We start from the raw sequence: 6,692 nt of genomic DNA, 5'->3' as shown, positions 1-6,692 counted from the left end.
TATTTTATTAAAGGCTGAGAGTGTTTCTTAGTAAAAAAACATATTTGATTTCATTTTGTAATATGAGAGAGAGAGAGAGAGAGATCTTGAAAAAATAAAAAAAAAGTAATCAGTGACACTCTTAGTGTCAAGGATGTGAATAATTTAAAAGTAATAGTGAGGATTTGGGAGTTCCGGGGAGAGAGCGCATGCGCGAGTGTAAGTTGCCAGGGAAGAGGGGAACCTGATAACTCGGAAATTTGAATACCACAGTAGCATGGAGTGTGACCTCATGGAGACTGACATCTTGGAGTTGTTGGAAGACCTAGGTTACAAGGGCCCATTGTTGGATGATGGCACACTGTCTCAAGCTGTCTCTGCTGGAGCCAGTTCCCCCGAGTTTACCAAACTCTGTGCTTGGCTGGTATCTGAATTAAGAGTGCTCTGTAAACTAGAGGAAAATGCTCAAGCAACTAACAGTCCAAGTGAGGCTGAAGAATTCCAGCTTGAGGTGAGTGGGCTACTAGGGGAGATGAACTGCCCATATCTTTCACTGACCTCTGGGGATGTGACCAAGTGCCTTCTCATACAGAAGAACTGCCTCCTTTTGCTCACATACCTCATCTCAGAACTAGAAGCTGCCAGAATGCTCTGTGTGAATGCTCCTCCAAAAAAAGCTCAAGAAGGGGGCGGTAGTGAGGTCTTTTAAGAGTTGAAAGGCATATGTATTGCTCTAGGAATGTCCAAACCTCCAGCCAATATAACTATGTTCCAATTCTTCAGGGGGTTGAAAAAAAAATTAAAGGAAACATTAGCAAAAGTTCCACATAATCATGTGGGAAAGCCTTTACTGAAGAAGCCAATGGGACCAGCCCACTGGGAAAAGATAGAAGCAATTAACCAAGCCATAGCTAATGAATATGAAGTTCGGAGAAAGCTGCTAATAAAACGTTTGGATGTCACTGTTCAGTCCTTTGGCTGATCTGACAGAGCTAAGAGTCAGACAGAAAAATTAGCCAAGGTTTATCAGCCGAAGCGTTCAGTCTTATCTCCTAAAAGCACTATTTCTGTTGCTCATCTTTTGGCTGCAAGGCAAGACTTGTCAAAGATTTTAAGGACAAGCAGTGGTTCCATAAGAGAAAAGACTGCCTGTGCCATCAATAAGGTGTTGATGGGCAGAGTACCTGACAGAGGTGGAAGACCCAATGAAATTGAACCTCCACCCCCAGAGATGCCACCATGGCAGAAAAGGCAAGATGACCCCCAGCAGCAAGCATGAGGTCGAGGAGGAGGGAGAGGTGGTTATGAACATTCCTCATTTGGTGGACGTGGAGGTCATGAACAAGGAGGAGGGAGAGGTGGACGTGGTGGCTATGACCATGGTGGCCGAGGGGGAGGAAGAGGAAATAAGCATCAAGGAGGCTGGACAGATGGTGGGAATGGAGGAGGAGGAGGAGGAGGAGGAGGCGGCTACCAAGATGGTGGTTATCGAGATTCAGGTTTCCAGTCAGGTGGCTATCATGGTGGCCACAGTAGTAATTATCAAGGCAGTGGTTATAGTGGTTTCCAAACATCTTCATACACAGGAAGTGGATACCAGGGTGGTGGATACCAGCAGGACAATATATATCAAGATGGTGGGCACCACAGTGATCGAGGTGGTGGTCGTGGTGGAAGAGGTGGTCGTGGAGGCCGGGGTGGTCATGGAGGCCAGGGAGGTGGGTGGGGAGGAAGGGGGAGCAAAACTTACCACCAAGGGGGTCAGTTTGAACAACACTTCCAGCATGGAGGCTATCAGTATAATCATTCTGGATTTGGACAGGGAAGACATTATACTAGTTGAGGCTACAGAACCTTACATTTTGCTAGAACTCAAATAATAGAAACTTAGTTTCAGAATCCTGAGTCCAGCATCTATTTTGAATAACGTGAGACCACAGGTGGTGGCAGGCAGATTCCTGCTTGGCATAAACATTGTAGGTCTTCCTTTGATTCTGCTTTTTTTTTGTTGTTGTTGTTATTGTTGTTGTTGTTTTTAATGGTCTTACATAATGGTGTTTATTTGAGAAACACATACAACATCTCTCCTTTCTATGAAAAAAAGTTTTTAAAAGGTAATTAAAGTTGTCTTTAATTGACCAGTAGACTAATTCCACAGTCAGAACATGCATACTTTTTTTGAAGAAATTACTTGAATAAAGTAGTTTTTAATATGCAGTTTTGAAAATGAGGATTCACCTAGACATTTTTAGATTTACTACTAGAAAATCGTCCTCATATTAACAATCCATTTATATGTGTTTTGTGTAAAATATTGTAATGCCTATTTTCTGAGCACAATTCTGCCCCGATTGGCATTTTATTCAGAGAGGTTGTGCCACATTTGCTTCATGATAGACCCATTAGGTCAGTTCCTATTAAATGAGCTCTTCTGCAGATAGCACATTCAGTAGCCTTATTCAGTTGATGGAATACTGTACCATATGCTCAACTCTGAAAACCTTGAACACGGCCAAATTCCATAAAGACTATAAAAGCAAACTAAGTTGTGAACCTATAGTACATTTAGGCATTTAGTTAAGTATAGCAACTCAAGCTGACCTGCATCCATCCAAAACAAGTTCCTTGTTCAACCTTGTTTTTACTTGAAGTCTGCTAGAAGAAATAGCAAACCGAAATTTGTTTTATGCACGAGTTAATACCACTGGCTCAGCAAATACAAGTTAGTTTGCTTCGGGCAGGAGATTTTTTTTTGTAACAGAAGAAATGCACTACAAAGTAAGGTAGATTTTGCTTAGTGCAGGAGGCCCTTTATTATTGCTGCAGAAAACAAAAGCCTAGCTGAGTTGATGTTTTACATTCTCCTTTACTGAAATCTACATGCCATGATGCTTCTTGCTGGGTTTTTGTATACATAAACATTGTCAAGCTGTGAAAGAAAATGGCTGGAGGTGTGCTTTGTGTGAAAGGTGAGCAATAAAGTATATGTATGTTCTCTCTTTGGTTTGAGTTTTATTTTAGCTACTTTTGAATACTAAAAATTCTGGATACTTGGGTCAAGCTTATGAGCCAAAGATTTTGTTCCCAAAGATTCTTGAGTATTTCCTTAAAACATAGTTAAGTAAAATGTCACACTTATCCTAAAACCCTAAATAAGTTGAAAAATGATCATTTCTGAATTTACTTTTATAACAATAGGGCTAGAAAAATGCTTTATGCAACTCCAGCCACTAGGTGTAGCTGTTGCCATACCTAAGATAAATCAATGTCTCTAATCTTGGGAGTTTTTTTTTTCTCCATTCTTCCTAAAAAGGGGGGGGGGGGTCTTAAAACGAAGTGGATTGAAAATACATTTATTTAACGAAAAACCAACTTTCAGAAAAATCATGTCTTACCATTGAAAATGTTTTACTTAACTTCTAAGAACTTCTAATAACTAAAACCATCTTTGAAAGACCTCATTGATCCTTTTGTTAATTTCACCTGCCTGTTTTTCAGCTAACAGATGCCATTCTAAAATGTTCAAAATGTTTCATCATTAAAGTTCTAAGTTCTGTTTTAAAAAAATAAATAAAATAAATAAAAGTAATAGTGAGCTAGTTGGAAAAGTTATCTAGGTTATTAACTACTGCTTGGGAAGTTAGTCTACTCTCCATAATATAAAAATGAGAGAGGAATTCTTTATTAAAGTCTATATAAGAAAAAAGAGGACTTTTAACACAGCTTTTAGTTGACCCAGACAACTTTAGTGGCTGATTAGGGTTCTGCCAAGATGATAAATCCTTGAGTTATTTGGAATAATGTGATTTTATCTAGTCTTCATAAATGAAGACTGAGGTCTAATATAAATCAGGCTTGGCAAAGGAAAAACATTTCAATGAAAAGTAAATGTATGAATAAACACATAAAACAATACTTAACAAAAAGTCAACATTGAGAATATTCATGCAATTATGTAATCACCAGTAATGTAAAAACAATGACAACTAAAGAAAAAGTGAATTAATAAAAAACAAATAAATAATGTAATGAATGAATGAATTAATGAATAGCTAACAAGTGCAAAGATGTAATGTGACTGGAATTGTCAAAGTCAGCTTGGAGCCATGAAAAAGTGTAAAGGTACACAGAAATGGTGTTTTACTACTTACTGAGACATACCCTATGAACTATAAATTCCACTCCTAGGTGGGAAGACTTGAACACAGAACCCATTCACCTGTCTCTCTCACTTGGGAACTGTGCAAAAAATTACCTATTTCCTTCCCTCAAATTGTATTGCTGCTTCCAAGAACACTACCCTCTATATTCACACTATCATTGTAGACTTGTAGCATGTGAACCCCTCTACTGTTCGTTTTTCCTCTTTTTTTCATTGTTGTTTTTCTCCCTACCCCCATATCATCCACCAATACTTATTTTGTATAGCAAAATCTACAAACTCAGCAATCTCCAGTCTTATATCTTACTATATCCATTTCCTACGTTGTGCATAACCACTTCGAGATCCCCTCCATCAAAACATCAATAGTCCAAAGTGATCAGAATGGGGGTAAAATTTGCAGAACATTAAAGATCAGTTACACAACAAGAAAGCTATAAAACTGGGCTTCATTTAAAGGTGAAAATAGAAAGAAAATCTTTAGACTTCACTAGTTAAAATAAAGGATCAAAAATTTATGAGTCAATAATTTGAATCATACTTGTGAGTCACTTTTTTGGGGGAAGGGATATAAGCACATTTCTAATAAGTTTAAAGCTCAAACTGTTATTTTTTATGAGACAAAGAATGTAAAATTTAAAAAATATATATATTAAAGTAATTAAAAATATATATTAAAGTAACCATTTTCATAATATATATATTAATATATATTATAATATATATATATATATATATATATATATATATATATATATATTTTTTTTTTTTTTTTTTTTCACAAATTGCTTTAACCTTATAAACAGTTATAAGTGTCAATACATTTCTGTCTGGGCTAGGTCCTATTATTTGAAGAAAACTTTGCCTTAAAATAACCCCATACAGAGACATTTAATGCAATTAACAGACCTCAAATGATAATAATAATAATAATAATAATAATAATAATAATAATAATAATTGAGGTGGGGAGGATTTTAGGGTTGTGAAGCATACCTATAATATAAGTTACTTTAAAAGACATCACAGGATAATTTTATACACTGTCTGAAGACATATATGTATATATTATTTATAAAAAGTATTTATGAGTTCTGTAGTGAGGGTGCACAAGTCCAATACACAGTCTTTTTTTTCTTGAATATTTTTTGTTGTAGATGGACACAGTACCAATAGTAGTTTGTTTGTTGGCTTTTTAAAAAAATATTTATTTTTAGTTTTTGGCAGACACAACATCTTTGTATGTGGTGCTAAGGATCGAACCTGGGCCTCCCACATGCCAGGCAAGTGTGCTACCACTTGAGCCACATCCCCCTCTTGGGTGGCTTTTTAATGTGGTGCTTCTTATTCAACCCAGTACCTCATGCATGCTAGGGAAGTTCTCTACCACTGATTCATAACCCTAGTCCCCAAAGTCTTTTACTTAATCTTGTGTGTGTGTGTGTGGGGGGGGAGAGTGTGTTCATGTAGAGCAGGGGATAGAATCCATGGCCTTATATCAGCAAAACAAGCACTCTACTGACTAAGCTACAATCTCAGACCTCATCTGTAGTCGGTTAACAATGACAATGGAGCAGCCTGTCATTCAGACTTTGATTCTGTGCCCACTTGGCTCAGGTTGGAGGAGGTGCCTGAAGCCTTGACCAATCAGTCACTTAGGTGAGAACTGTACAATCCTCACAGAGCCGGTGATGAGGGGGCGGGATTCCACAATCTTCTGTTCCCTTGGTGTCTGGAGCCCGCCATTTTTTCAATCTTTTTTGTAGGCTTCTGTCCTGGATCCGGAGCTCAGGTGTCTGTGCTATGCAGAATCTGAAAACAAACCACAGGGAGAATGCTGAGAACCCTGAGATCCAGGAAATGGTAAGAGCGCCTTGTTATACTGAGACTGCGTAGGAAGGTGGCTTAAAGCTGACAGGAGTGGCAATGGTGGAAACTGGCAGTCATGCCTAGGGACTCCTCCTGGTCCTCTCCAGTGTCTTGTGGCCAGAGGGTCTCTCTGTGGTAGCTTAGCCTTCACCTCCCTCTGACAAGTCTAGTGAGGCTTAGATCAGCAGTTGAAAATCTGGGCATTTTGTTCCATAATTGTATGGTGTTTTCACCTTCTTTCTAAAGCCCTTTGTGGGCTTCCATGTGCCATGAACCCAGCATGTCTCCAGATTACATGGTGAAGACTGAGATAATTATCAAGAGAGAACTCCAAATCCATTTATTGAATTCTTGCATGAGAGAGGCTCTTAATTTTAGGGCTTCTTACTCATGAAGGTTGGTTGGTTTGTTTATTTATTATTATTATTATTATTATTATTATTATTATTATTATATTATTATTATTATTATTATTATTACTATTATTGTTATTTTTGTGTGCATGTGTTGTTTTCTTTTTGGTACCAGAAATTCAACCCAGAGGTGTTCATCCACTGATTCACATTCCCACCCCTTTTTTAATATTTTTATTTAGAGACAGGGTCCCTTTGAGTTTCTTAGGGCCTCAGAAATTTGATAATGCTGGCTTTTAACTCATTCCCTTCCTGAGTCCTGAGATTTT

General features: G+C 37.7%; 1 pseudogene; it reads left to right on the top strand.

Annotated features, from left to right (window-relative positions):
* Positions 1-256: 256 nt before the first annotated feature.
* LOC143388290 (protein FAM98A pseudogene) lies at positions 257-1,822 on the top strand (annotated as a pseudogene).
* The last annotated feature ends 4,870 nt before the right edge of the window (positions 1,823-6,692 follow it).

Source organism: Callospermophilus lateralis, unplaced genomic scaffold (assembly GCF_048772815.1).
Source record: "Callospermophilus lateralis isolate mCalLat2 unplaced genomic scaffold, mCalLat2.hap1 Scaffold_112, whole genome shotgun sequence".
In the NCBI taxonomy this organism is placed as follows: Eukaryota; Metazoa; Chordata; class Mammalia; order Rodentia; family Sciuridae; genus Callospermophilus; species Callospermophilus lateralis.
The sequence above is the reverse complement of the archived record's forward strand: the minus strand, read 5'-3'. Positions and strand labels throughout refer to the sequence as shown.